The 14,637-nt window shown below is 40.9% G+C and overlaps 1 protein-coding gene across 1 annotated transcript in view; it reads right to left on the bottom strand.

Moving 5' to 3' along the window:
• Positions 1 to 14,637, bottom strand: part of EEPD1 (endonuclease/exonuclease/phosphatase family domain containing 1) — a 70,866-nt gene that overhangs the window by 17,917 nt on the left and 38,312 nt on the right. The gene's annotated exons all lie outside the window — the stretch shown is intronic.

Genomic DNA, 14,637 nt, shown 5'->3' with positions numbered 1-14,637 from the left:
AGTTTAGGAGAAAAATTCTATGATGAAAGAAAAGATAAGGCACAAATATATTGAAAGGGCAACGGCCACAGAATGACTCCTGGAAGGTTTATCTACCAGTTTTGCCATATTAGTTTATCCTGTTTACATCATGCCATCCAGACCTGGGGCGATATCTGCAGATTCTCCACTTGCTGTTCTGCTTCTTCTACATCTAAAACAAAATAGTGAGATCGCTGGCTAAATAAATCTTGCCTCCTCCATTTTCTTCACAAACATTACCTACTGCACCTTTCAAACAGCTCTGTAAACTCTTCATGGGTACTGGAACCGAGACAGAGTATTTCAGCACTTAAAATTCAGCTAAGCCCCTGCCCAGGAGCTTTCTTCACAAGTAAAACTTCACCCAGATGCACAATCATCATCTATGTATTTGCACACTCTGGAAATGCAAAGCTCATTTGTCCTCACAACATGCATGCGTGCACTCGCACACAGGTATTCGTTGGCAGATGTGAGGGCTCCTTCAGACCAAAATTAAATGCAAGCCGGTACAAATTTTTGCTCCCCCAAAATTCAGCGGTCAGCACCCAGGACTCCCCTTCACAAAGACCCTGGCAGGGGCAAGCCGGGGGAGAAGTTGCCTACAGAGATGTCGCTTATACCCTGTCCTTCACTAGAGTTGGACCCCCAGCTCCCGCTGGCAAGGAGATGCCTTCGTCTACTTGTCCACTTCTGTCCTTAATACTTAAAAAAGGAACCCTCCTGGAGCGAGTTCCTCTGAGGAGACAGGATGAGGAAGGCTCATTTTTGAAGCCCAGATACATACAGTTTTAGGCCAGAAATGAAGTTGTTCAAGACCACTCCACCTGCTACGGATTGGGGTAGTTGTGGGTATGCACAGAGGCATAACTCCAGTTACCCGAGGACCATTAGGCAAAGCATTAAAGACTCTCTAATTTAGGCACTCTTAAGGTAAGCGAGCAGCTAGAGGATGCCTGTCCGGTTCGTAAGTTTTTAAAACTAAGCACATACTTTCCATGTCATACTCACACCAGGCATCTAAGCCCCTTTATGAACTTGGTCCTTTTTTTCGAATCAGCCCATGGACTAGAATTAAAAATGAACCAAGCAAGAGCATGAGTCTCTCCCACAGCTGCTCTGTTACTCACCCATTGTATTTGCATGAATGTGCAGGAAATAATTATGCTCACTGATAAACTTAACATTATCTCAATTATCAGAAGTGTATAATGATTTGTTTCCATATATGATTCTGTTTGAATCAAATCAGTTAGATTTTTTTTTTTTATTAAGGCTTTACAGGATCTGTTGGGGAGCAGGAGGACTGGCAGTTTTCACTCCTAAATTATTTGCTTTCCTTGAATACTTATTTTTGAAAAAGTCAATGAGTTTCTACACTGTCCTCCCAGATGAATCACAACTAACCACAGTCCCCTAACAGCTTAATCCTTTGTAATATCTGAGAGGAAATTACATTTTTTATCTTTGAACAATTGATTAAAAAGGGAGATTGTAGCCCATAAGAACAGTTTTATGTTCGTCTTTTAATCATAGTGGTCCTGGGACAACAATTCAGATCGTTCACAGGTATGTTCTTCTAGCTTCACTCTAAACAGAGTTATTATTTAAATAAACAATGTATTTTTATAGATCATCAAAAGGAAGACATGGAAACCTTTGGTGCAGAGCAGTGAAATGCCTAAAAGAGACAATGCAATAAACTATCCTAATGCATAGGAGGTCACTATTAAAGAACAACAGGATGCTCAGCTCCCTACTGTCAAAATGGGGTATATACCATTTTTCAGCCAGTTTGCTATTTAATGATAAGCTGTCTTCACAAATGCTTAGTTGAAATCTATGCTGCCATTTTGCTGTGAAAGAGGATACCAATATTTGCAAACAAGTATGTATGAGAAGTTTTGTTTTAGATGAGTGTAACCCTGCCTATTGACGATCCCACAGTTAAGACTTAAGTGGCACAGGATCAGGTCCAGCATGAAATCTGACTTTGTGATGAAGAATGAGACAATGGTATAGTCCTCAGCAAGCTCCATTGTTCTGTGCAGCAGAAAGCTGGAAGGAGACGGCTACTTCAGGCTGAAGCCATTTATGACAGTGGCCTAGGAGTAGCACCGAACTCCTCTCCCCAGCAGACGAGGGTCACAAGGCACCCTACGTGAGTAAATAAAAAAGAAAAAAGAGATGATAAAGACATAGTGAATTATGTTTCTTTTACACTGCAAGATCTCTGGACAGGATTTGTGAGTTTGTTAGTATGCACACAACAGCAGAGCACAGTCTGGTGCTCACTGGGTCCTTGATTTGGGTACAGAAATACAAATTTCAAATAACATCATTACTAGTGTTGTTCAGTCCCCGATCTGGGAACCCCTTAAGTTTCCTCAAGTATGTATCTGCAGCCTAAAGGTTCTTTCAAGATCCTTTTCTGAGAATATGAAGAACTGTATGTGAACATGAGTGCTACCACTATCTAGCAAACACCTTGTGAAGCAGGTAACATTTCTACAGGAAAGGGACGGAGAGAGGTAAGAGCGGCCATCTGGGAGCAGGTTTTTATACATTCTTTACACAGATACAAAAGGCAAAATACCAAAATTTTGCTTCTTCAAGTTTTTACACTTACTACAGTACGCTGTATCCCTTCTCTCAGCTGTGAATCCCTGTAATGAGTATTCACTCTTGACTTCCATCTTTCATTTTAAGAGAGGTTTATAGCTGCTACATAAAATCATACAGTCTTCTCTAAAAGTTTACTGTACCCTGAATTGATTTAGCTTCATTTGGTAAGTAATATATTGTGCTTGGAAAAGACAAACATTAAAAGCTTAAAATGCTTCTTCTCTTCTCCTGTTTTTAAGGAACAGGTCTAGCGTGACGTCTAAGAGCAACCAAAAATAGAAGAGTTGCATACTAGAACCGGCTCTATCTAGATGGTGTTGCGAGACCATGAGCTGATATAATCTTTAAATATGCCAGATAATGTTAATATTTTTAGAGGCCAGACACTTGTCCTGAGCATGTCAAAGACGTATTTTTCTGTTTCTAAGGCAAGTACTACAGTCTAGCGGTATGCACTACAATGAATTAAAATCTACATACGTTATGTTAAGAATGGGCAACTACAAAAAATGATTGCTTAAGACCTGAATTACGATGGTTTTCAAAGAACATAATGACTTGGGGAAAAAAAGAAAAAAAAAAAGGTTAAGTCCAGTTGTGAAAACGAGAATTCTCATTTACACAGGATCCTGAGATTTATACAGGCCATCTTACCTGTGATTTCCACTTTCAGGGGCATTACTCCATGCCACGTGCTAACATATATTTAACACTTGCTTGAAGCTGAAGAGGATAGCTCTGAAGCACTTTTTCTTTTTTTTGAAGAAGGAGATAAAAATATACCATTTGCTGCCTTCTACTGGAACCTTTAGGTCTCCCACATTTAATTTTTTTGTCCCGTGAGAGCTAGAAATTTATGACTATAGTGTTTTGTGTGTGTTTGTAAGATCCAAGTTTCTCAATTCATCTTCTATTGCCAAAGACTTGGACTGTGCAACAGAAAGAATCCATACTAAGGATGACAAACTCACATGGGTTCTTAATTTCTCATGTTTCCATTACAAGCTGAGCTTTTTCCTAGTTCTTCATGGAACAGGCATTTCACAAAAGACACATTATTTGAATACTGCTTTTCTTACCCTTAAGAACTTTTTTAAAACATAATACAGGAATTTGGGTTCAGGAGGTTGTGAAGGACAATCACAAAGCCTTGCAATTTATTCTTTTCAAGTCTTTTCAAGTGAGTGTTTTATTCTGCATAAATAGGCAGTATAACCATTATCAGTAATAATGGCATGCTAAGGGAACTCATGTGATGTAAAGAAGAAAGAAGAAGGCCTCATGATTTTGAGGCCATCTTTTTATCCAGCTGCTTTTACAAGAGAAGTGGTTGTGTTCAAACACTTTTTCTACAATGCTATAAAATGGTCTGCTCAATTAGTTAGCTTAGCTAAAATCACAGCCACCACACGGTTGAACTATTTACTTATTACTGTGTTTTCTGGTGTAAATACTCAGCTGCTATTTCAACATTTTTTTCTTCCACTTAATTATTTCCAAAGGAAGAGGACAAGTTTTGTTTTTCTGCCACTTCAGCCATCAGAAAGAACACAAAATACCTCCCTAGGAATATATATGTATGCTCAGGGACGGTATTATTGAGATTATTAGAGCAATAAGGCATCAGATTATGTATCACTATGGATATCGCTTCAAGCAACGACAGATATAAATGAACTGTGTAGTCAAAACACACATACTCCACTCGGCACTGTTACAGCTGCTGCTCTCTATGGCCATAGACTGTGCGGCAAATGTTTGGAGAGCTAATCTGTGTGTTTGTTTTGGGCTAGATATAAGGCACCAGGCAACCAGGAGTCCGGGACTGCCTGGGAACCTCTCACATTTCTTTAGCCCGAGCCGATCCTTTTTACATGAAATGGGTAAGTTCCTATCGACTTCTGTGGCGTGGCGTAAAGCCATACCACAGTGACAACTACTTTACTCACCTGGTAATCACCAGGACTCCCTGAGGCAAATCAGTTTGTCAGAACCTAGCCCTTCACTGGGAAGGCAAATGGAAAAACATCCTATGAAACATGAGACCAAAAGTGATAAGAGTGAGTTTCTTGTTCACCAATTACAAAACTTCAGTGAACTATACTGATTTGCCATGATCTGAATCTACTTACCTGCACATTGCCTTGACTCAAAAGAGAAGAGGACAATGAAAAAAAGTGCTAATGACAAAAGGAGAACAAACAAAACTGAAAGAGAAGAGGGAAATCATACTGTTTTGAATGTTATTAATCAAAGAAGAGCTGCTTAAGCACATAAGGCAACTAGATCTTTCTCTACCTCCATGATGAAAATTTTCTAGAGGTGTTAACAAGTGACTTTTTTTTTTTTTACCTGTACACTTCTGAAATATATGTGAAGGTGAAGATGGACTGGAGTGTGCTGATGTGCAATATGAGAATGAATGAAAAGCAGCACGCTAACTGCTGTGATACAAAGGAAAATGGAATAGCCCTCATTATTTCAAGGCCACAGGCTGGCCACCTCTACCACAGAGCCTTGCATCTAAAGTAGTTAGCAATTAACAGGGCATTTTATTTCCATCCATTTCTTTCCTACTGTTATTATTACTGTTTTTCCGAAACTGATTTATATTTCTGTTTAGAGCAGGCATTCTTTTCCATGAGAACACACATACAAGGAAGAGAAAAGTATAGAATATGACTCACAACCATTGCCACCTTCAAATATTTATTCTTCCCTCAGGCACTGATTATACCACCTTACAGAACACTGTGCCACCTCCTGTAAAGTTATTTAAAATAGTCCTGTATCCTATTCCATTACTTCTTTTTTGGATGCTTATTATCAGGAGGATCTCTTCAGTCTGCTAGAATTAAAACATTTCATCTCACTTTTTTTTGATTCCATACACCTTTTTCTTTATATGTTTTTCCACAAAAGTTATTTATAGTCCTGCATGAGGAAAAATAATAATAATAAAAAGAGATAGTATTCTGCCTTCACCCATGAGCACTCCCTCCACAGATCTGTGTAGGGACAACCTCCTAACCCTGTACAAAGGTCTGCTTTAACAGATGTAATGGACACCAGCTCCCCGTAGAGAAAAATCACATTACTTAATCTACATCAGCAACCAAAAAAAATGATTTAGGCTGACATTAAACCACTCTTCCTGCTATGTCAATCAAAAAAAAACATCTAACCAAAACCAACAAAAGCAACCTTCCCCCAAATTGCTGACTATTAAAACTTATCTTGTTTTATGAACTTTGCTCTGTCTTCCGCCATCTTCTAGAAGAAGCACAGGGGGAAAAAGTACAGATTATGAACTCCTTATATTATTTCTACCACCTACAAACAAAACTTAAATACATGCCTGCATTTGTAACCCACAATTTCTGTTCCTCCTTGCTCTGGAAATGTGGAGAATGATTTCACCAATGGATAAGTTTGGCTTCTGTCCTAGGATGAGACTAGATGCCTCACAGAAGAAAGGCAACCTAATACAAAGTGCCATCTCAGTACCATGGCTTCTGGAAGACCCACAGCTGTGCTCTGGGGGAGGAGAACAACAGGGCACCTCCTAAACAACGGCATTTTAAGAGCAATCTGTGCTCTCCACAGCTCCCTGTGATAGCTATAGCACTGCTTCCCACTTCTTGTTTATTTAAAGTCCACTGATCATCAGACAAAGACAGAGGGAATGCAACTGAAGAGAAGAAAAGTCCAACCCAGACTAAAGAAGCCAGAGATACAAACAGATGTGGGCCTATGCTTCCTGCGTTGCTGACCACTTGGCAATACTTTTCAGTAAAGAAGCCTGGAAAGACAAAATAGCAATAGAGCTACTGAAATCATCATGGAGCTGGTCAGAGCCATAAAGTCCACTAATAAGACTCCTTAAACATCTAGTCATCGAGACCCCTCCAAGAGAAGGAGAGAGGAGGAGAGAGGAAAGAAGGCAAAAGTTGTATTCCTGCAGGGTTTTTAAGTCAATTTAATGGATGGATGCCCCAAAGAAACCTCCTGGTTTGTAAGAAATGGTGCTGACAATTCAGCAGCAGGACACTGTGATTCCCCCTGCACACCACCTAGTGTGTCATTTCTGAATGAGATACTCCTGGAAAAGCAAAGCCGTTGTTCACACCCATACAATGCACTTCAATTACACTTCAACTTTTACACACTTCAGTCACGCCCAGGTGAAGTCTGAGTCAAACTTGTACCTTCATGGTCACTCACTCTGACAGAAGACATCACTTCTCCGCTCAACCAAAACCATGGCTTCACAACATGTAGTTGTTTCCCTTTGCCCTGAGATATCTTGATCCCAAGGGCTGACTTCTAAAAAAGGACTTTGCACCTGTAAGCATGACCTACACTCAGATAAACAAGCAAGACAAGGGAAAGAACACTAATTTTGTAAAAGAGAAAGAAAAAAGAGACACAGGGAAAAACACAGGAATCGTATGGGAGAGAAAAAGGGAAAGTAATATGGAACGAGATGAAAAACAGATTAAAATAACCTCATTTGGATGAGTTGGCCATCTATTGGAATAATTTCCTCCTCCTACTCTGAGCAGTCAGTCATTGATTCCATGGTGGCTTTGAATGAACAGGGCAGGAAGAACTAGTACAGCAGATGAGTTATACAGAAGTCTGTCCCACGGCTCAATTTAGGCTGAGAGATTAGACTGCAGCTCTCCTCTCTAGGAATGGAGAACAGAACACTGAGGTAGCAAAATAGCTGGAAGAGACTGATGAAAAATGCCTAGTGAGTCAGTGGCAAACTCTGCATCTCCTTTTCCTGTTCCCTGAATGTGAGACTTATCTCCTCATGTAACTATACAGAACACGCAAATGCACTTAAGTTTCACAGCGGCCAACCTCTTTCCGGGAAGGAGAGTTTTGAGAACTGGCAATATATATAACTCATTTACAGCAATCATTTGCTTTATAATCTTTAATGAATAGTTTCAAGTGAAGCGAGATCGCAGGACAGGGCTCACAAGAGGATTCCAGATTTTCAAAGTACTCACACAAAGACTCAGTACTGAACTAACTGCTTTTCTGATCCTAAAGGGTACACCCTGCTGCAGTCAAAAGAATTAGTATCAAAGGGGAAGGACTGTCTTGTCCAAAGAGTGCTGGGGACTCAAGAGACCTAGGTTCACTTCCCAGCTCTGTCAGGAGTCAGTTGTCTTAGGTGACTCTAACAAAATCATTTGATTTACTTGCAACTCCACCACTCCTGTGTAAATCAAGGATAACAGCAATTCTTCCCTAACTTTCAGGGACTGCTGCAAAATCACACTCCCCAAAAAACTGCAAACAGCAGTAACAGTGCAGGGTATTTTGGCTGCAAGGGCAACAGATAGACTTTAGGCGGCCCAAGCTTAGAAGCCACAGAGCTCAGAAAGCAGTTGTGGACTCCATTGCAACACAGCTCCTGACCCTGTGCGGGGCCAAAGCCATGCACGGGAGGACGGATGTGGCCAGTCCTTCCCTCTTCATCCTCAGCGAGGCACTGCTGGTAGCTCCCAGACCTTTGCTGGCCCATACATGAGGATAAGGTTTACCTGCAAGGGCAGCATTTAATGCAGGATTGGCCACTCAATGCTTTTATGAGGAAAAGGTGATGGGACAAATAAACATCCCCAGCTGACCAGCTGCTCTGTGGCAAGGCATATTACAGTTCAGTTCCAACTGCCCTAGCAAGCACACATACATAAGCATATTTCCGTCCCTGCATAGAAGAACTGATGTGCTTATTCTCACACACGCAAATAGAAAACAGGACCTCTCTTTTAAACATCGAAAAACTCGTAGGGATAGCCTTTCACAAATAAACAACCTGCTCTCCTCTGAAAAGGATTTTGGAAAGAACAGTGATTACAATGGGCTTAATCATGATTAAATACTGATCTGGCTCAATCTACTCAAAAGCAGACAAAAGATAAATAAAACCCCCTAGCAGATGCATTTCATACTGGAAATTCTGGAACCTCAACTGACGTCACACTTTTTATGTTCAGATAATATCTGGAGGAAACAGTGCACTGGATGAAGAAAACAAAAGCAAATTTCTAGTTGAAATTCTCTGTGTGCTGTGCAGAGAGGAGAACACTATGGCAGTGTGCAGCTCAGCGTTTTATAAATCTGTTTTTGAAAGTAGCTGAAATTCCACTACTACAGTGATGCAACTAGAAGGAAATCAACACTCTCTTTTGTCCTGATCTCTTGGCTCTCTCCCTGTAAAAGTGGGAAATGCTACTTCTAACATTCAACACTCAAAGGCATTCCCCTTCAAACAAAGCCTATTTCTGATCACTGACAAGCACATAAATTTTCTTTTACTACATTATGCCACCTCCTCAGTGTCACCGCAATTATGGTTCACTGATTCCTTAAGCATGATATGAAAATTCTGCATCACAGGAATGGGTGGCAGCTAGTGAACCTAACCCAAACACAGACCTCAACATCCAGTCTTTCCTATGAGCAGGCAAATATACAAAACAGATTTCCACATCACATGAGACAATTCCAGGTCACAACAGGCAAGCACAAGTAGAAAAAGAAACCATTAGTATCTACTCTTATCACTGAGGAAGGTGGCAAAAACACAAACAAACAAACAAACCCACAAGGAAAACCCACAATTCTAGGAATTGCTTGCTTTGGGTGCTAGTTGTTAAGCTTTCCAAATTATTCAATAGGGCAAAGATGTTCTCTTTCAGCAAAGAGAAATAATACTTCATATGAGGAAAAAAATGAAGTTATCTGGACAAGAAGGCTTATCAGCCTTTTCTCATATCATCCCAACTTCTTACGTGCACACCAGGAGATATGCCCAGAGAACAAGCACACAGTCTTTGGCCAGCAGACAGAGGACACCTCATTCTGCAGGAAGCCAGCTAGAAGCTCCGTAGCTACAGCAACCTGGTGCCAAACGTACACGTCCTGTGCTTCAGAGCTACAGCACCCCAATTTCCAAACACCAGATGAAATATTTTCAATCCCTTTTGATTTGTGACCTTCAAAACTTTTCAAGAGAAGGTGAAGATTCCCATACAGAGAATGTAAGCCTACTGAGAACTAATTTGCTCTTACTTTCTTTTCACTGACCCCTTGGATGTAGCGCACAGGGTATAAATATAGAACCACTGGCATAGACATACTTTGATAGTGAAACCTATATCACTTATCCTGATGTTCAAGCTGCAGATTATCAAATTCAAGAACATCACTCCTGAACAAAAGCCAGTTCTCACTCCAACTCCTGTGATGCTTCAGCCCACCCAGCATATCTCTAATGCCAGTCTACATGGATCAGTTCTAATTTCAAGCAAAGCAATCATCACTTTGCAGATAAATTTCACACTTTCAAAGACTGCTGAGCAGATAGAATTACATGATTTGGATTTCACGGATGAGAAACAAGGAAACTTGTATCTGCAGAGTAAATTGTTCAGTCCATCATCATTCAGAGTAACAGCAGACACATTTGCTTATTAATACACAAACAGGAGAATAATGGTTTACTGTTGCTTGTTCCCAAAGCAGGTTTACTATATAAGAGTTGTCAATGGTTTACTGACATTGACTTTCAGTGGTATAATTGTTGTATAAGTTACTTAACTTTCCTCAATAACCCAACACTCAAGGGGAAATGAACTTCAAGATCAGAGTTAACACTTCAAAGGGTATGGTGGGAAACATTTGACACACTGCAAAGAATATTATTTGTTCCATAGTTTTGTGATTTTACCAAAATTAGAAGTTCCACAGCAATACAGCTAGAGTCAAATGAGCTACTTAAGGATTACTAAAACAGAAAATAATCACTAATGTCATGGATAACATTGACGTCCCAATTTAATTTAATGGAAAGACTGATCCAAGGCTGCCTACAGCCAATGGCAATGTTGTCACTAGCTTCAGTTTTGTCCCTGACCATATATGTGCCCTAAATTGTGATTTTACAGGAGTAAGTAACATGAAGGCTTCTGCTCACCTTTTAAAATCACATGCAGGACATATACTAGGTCTGCTAGGTTTTTCTACACCCTAAACAAAAACATGAAATAGGCCTCTCCTGCACAGAAAGCATGCAGAAGAATGGAGAACTGGAACATGAATGCAGAGGCAGCAAGCACCACCACAACTTCATTTTAAACACGCATGTCAGAGCCTCGACCAGCAGAAGCTGAAATATCTCCACTGAAATTAAACAAAGCTGAACTAATTCAGTCCAGCTGAGAACATATCCCCAAATTTTTGTCAGTGTTACCTTTGCTCTTGACTAGTTTATTCTTTTTGTGAGGGGAACATGCTCAGTTTGTAACAAAAACCGACAAAAGTATTCTGAGGAGGGCTCTCCCTAAACATCCTGCTGGCATCAAAGCACCAAATGATAAATCATTTTTACATACTTGTTGCATTTGGAAAAGCACTACGGATTTAAACACAAAACCAGAAACCAACATGAAACATCAGCTGGCTAGGCAGTTCAATCTTCTAATTATCTAAACAGATTTATTTTTAAACTATAAAAACAGCATGTTCCTCAGGGGAATTACTTTTTCCCCTTCCCCAAATAAATGTGATTAACACTTGCAAAGTACACTAGACTTCCTCCTCTGCAATTAAGGACTTGACAAAATTAGATTGAGTAAAGTACTCAAAAACACCTTGCAGGAAAACTGGCCCTGGAGGTCTCTCCCTGAGCTGTGCTTCCAGAGGAGGACATTGCGCTTTCTGTAGGATGTGGTGCCAACAAACCCATATTCCTCGAGACACTTCTTTCTAAAGTTTCTGAGTGGTCTTGAACGCTTGTGGGAATGAGGCTACCACAAACGCAGGCTATTGCCTGGCATCTCGCGGCCGCCTGTGTTTGTTGCTGCCCCAGCAGAAGGGAGCAGCCCTGGTGACCCAGAGGACTGGCACTACCGCAGCACCGCTCAGACGCCTGCAACACCCTGCCCGACAGCCGGGCTGAGCCGAATATGGAGGCAGGGGGAAGCAGACAGATAGATTTGAGGTTGAGGGTAAAACAAAATGCAAGTAAGCACATGCTTAATTTTAACCGATCAATGAGACCTCTCTTCTGCTTCAAATGGAGTACCTGCTGGAATGTTTTGATGGATTAAGGTCAAAATAAACACAAATAAGCCGATCTGTAACTCTGAATTTTGTCCAGGTAAAGACAACGCTTGCACTTCTTTTGTGATCTAGTCCTGTTCCACTGAGCTCAATGATTATTTTCCTGTTGATCTTAATGAGAGCAAGTAGGGTGCTGGGGCCAGTTCCACAACCACCATCCTCATTTGGTAGTGTTTACAGGTGCCAAAGGCACCCCAGAGATAAACAACATAACTGATGACCATCAGCACCAAAGGGTCAGACAACCTTGTCCAGAGCCAGGGTCTACAATTAAACCCAGTCAGTCATGTCTTCTGTCTCAGTTACCCCAGAAACGCAGCCAACTGTGGCAGAACTTGGACTTATAGGGCCATTTGGCCAAATTTTCCCCAACGAGTATTAGGATTTAGAAAATTAAAGAGACTCTTTGTACAGCACAAGTCTTCTCATTGTTTGATCAATTTATTTTCAATGGTCAAGGTAAGAAAAAAAATAAAAAGATACTAAACTATACAAGATAATAAAGATGGAATTAAAAAAAGATTGCTGGAAGTAATCAGTAAATAACAGGTTGCTGCAAGTAACCAGTAAATAACTGAGGTACAGCTTTTGAACTTGCTAGCAGTACCCCTCTTTGTGCAAAGCCTTCTGCGACATACCCCAGGCAGCTATCACCTTCTCACGAGCCCAGCAGCAGCAGCTCCCAGCCTGCAAGCTGCAGAAGGCTGTGACATGCTGCTGCTTCACACGCTCACTTCCAAGTCCATAATAAAATTTCCAAAAGGTAACAGTAAATTGTGCTCTGCGGTGCCAGATCATTTTTCTTTACCGTCTCAAAGCCCTGATTCTGAAAAGACTTACTACATATATGCTTAACTTCAATGTGATTTGATTTAATGGAGCTAGTATGCAGCATGAGCACTGATTTGTGCCCATAAGTCTTTTCAAGGGGACAAACATTGCTGTTCACCAAAGTGATTTTATTCATTCTGAGTTTTTATGTAAGTATCAGAAATATAACACTTTCAAAGTTCAGCACTGAATTTTAGAAATGAAAAGGCTTTGGAAGTTCAAAAACCGTCATATATTACTTCATGCATGGAAATGTGACAGACTAGAAAGTGTATTATAGGAAGATACCTTTAGGTTATTATGTCCATAGCTAGCTTAGAGGAAACCTTCCCTTCAAAAATATAAAATCCATGTTGCAATGAATACTAAAATCTTATTGTGTAATAATACTCTGTATTCCTATAATATAAAGCAGATAAATAATGATTTACGAAGACAAAACTCAGCACATTCTCAAAACCTGATTCTGCAAGCAGACACGACAATGAATCTTTTTAAGCCTACTGTTTTTCCCCCTCTGTATTTGAAAAATAAAGGCAGCAAATTTCTTTGAACTTATATAATTCAGCGCTGTTATTTTCCAGAGGGCTAAACTGGCCTTTTACATTCTTTAAGCTTGGCATTGTATGAAAGCAGATATCAAATATTCAGACGGCTCAATTTAGAAAGATCATTTTTCTGATGCTGAGCCTTTCTGAAGAGCTTCCTGCAAAGCTACAAACAATGGCTCGAACGGCAATTCCCACCAGGCTGAGGTCACTGTTTCTTGCCAAGCCTTGTTTTAGGAGGCCTTGGGCCAAAGGGAGGCACAGACCTGACAAAAAGGTGAGAAATTTGCAGTGCCTGTGAGATGTCACAGAAGCTGAGATTCTACCAGAGGCATTACTACAAACAACTACGATTTGTTCATATTAATCTGTTTTGCAAAACGAACGGTTGACAATCTCATCTTCTTTGCAAAAAAAAATTTCTAGTATCACCTTCCTTGTCCTCTGTCGCTGCCTTTTAACAAAATCCACCCGTTAGGTCCAGAATCAGAGTTCACCAAAGGCCCCTCACCCCTTTGAATGAGCTGGGTCTTACCCAAGACCTCAGTGAAATGCGTCCCTACTTGGTGACACAGCGCAAGGCTGCAGCATCCACTGGGGCTGGATTTCATTTCACCAAGGATAATGCTTGCGTTTCCACACCGCTAGGCAAACTCACCCTGGGTGCTCCATCTCTTCCAGTATTTCTAGAGTACCCAGCAAATGCAGCAAAGGAAGGGCTGGCTGTAACTAGAATATTGCAGTACCTTCTTGTGAGCGATAGGACATGCTCTAGGTAGGAGAGCTTTTCCTCCCTTTCTCACTAAGTCTCACCAGGTCACTGCCAGGTACAGAGGGGCTGTTTGGGTCAGTACCAAGTCAATGCCTGCCACATAACCCACAGACGCAGAAGTTTTCACAGTAGGGCTCTGAACCCAGTTGTTCTCTTTGAATCCTACTGAGCCTTTTATATTCCCATGCTGCTTCGCATGTGGCTCTTTGACCCTCTAGACAAAGCAGCTTCTGCAGAACATGAAGGGAATCCACTATTTCCAGTGTGGGCATTGGGAGTCCAGCCCTACCCTCCAGGACAGTAAAATCCTAAAATGATAAAAATATGATACTTGTTTCTTCATACAAAGGGAAATGATCTATAGGGTACTGCTGTGTTTGAAATAGCCTTGGCTGAGGAGAAACACTGGGTTTTGTAATTTAAAAACAAAAGGCATGTAGTTGCTTCAATGGCCTTAATTAGAAACAGCTTGGCCTCCTGCTGCTTCATCGAGGGCCTTGTCTCCAGCCTTTTATTGCTACTAGCACAGCTCCACAGATGGGATCTCAGGCTGCTGAGATGCTGTCGTCTTGGCTAAGCCAACCGGTCTTAGGCACTGGACCAGATGTACTTCCTGAGCAGGGCTCTCACATGTACATTGATGTAGGAGGCTGAGGGCTCGACATGGCTTCTCGCCTGTGCCCTGAGCATAGT

The sequence above is a fragment of the Dromaius novaehollandiae genome, chromosome 2 (assembly GCF_036370855.1).
Source record: "Dromaius novaehollandiae isolate bDroNov1 chromosome 2, bDroNov1.hap1, whole genome shotgun sequence".
Lineage (NCBI taxonomy): Eukaryota > Metazoa > Chordata > Aves > Casuariiformes > Dromaiidae > Dromaius > Dromaius novaehollandiae.
This window is presented reverse-complemented; position numbering and strand designations above follow the sequence as displayed.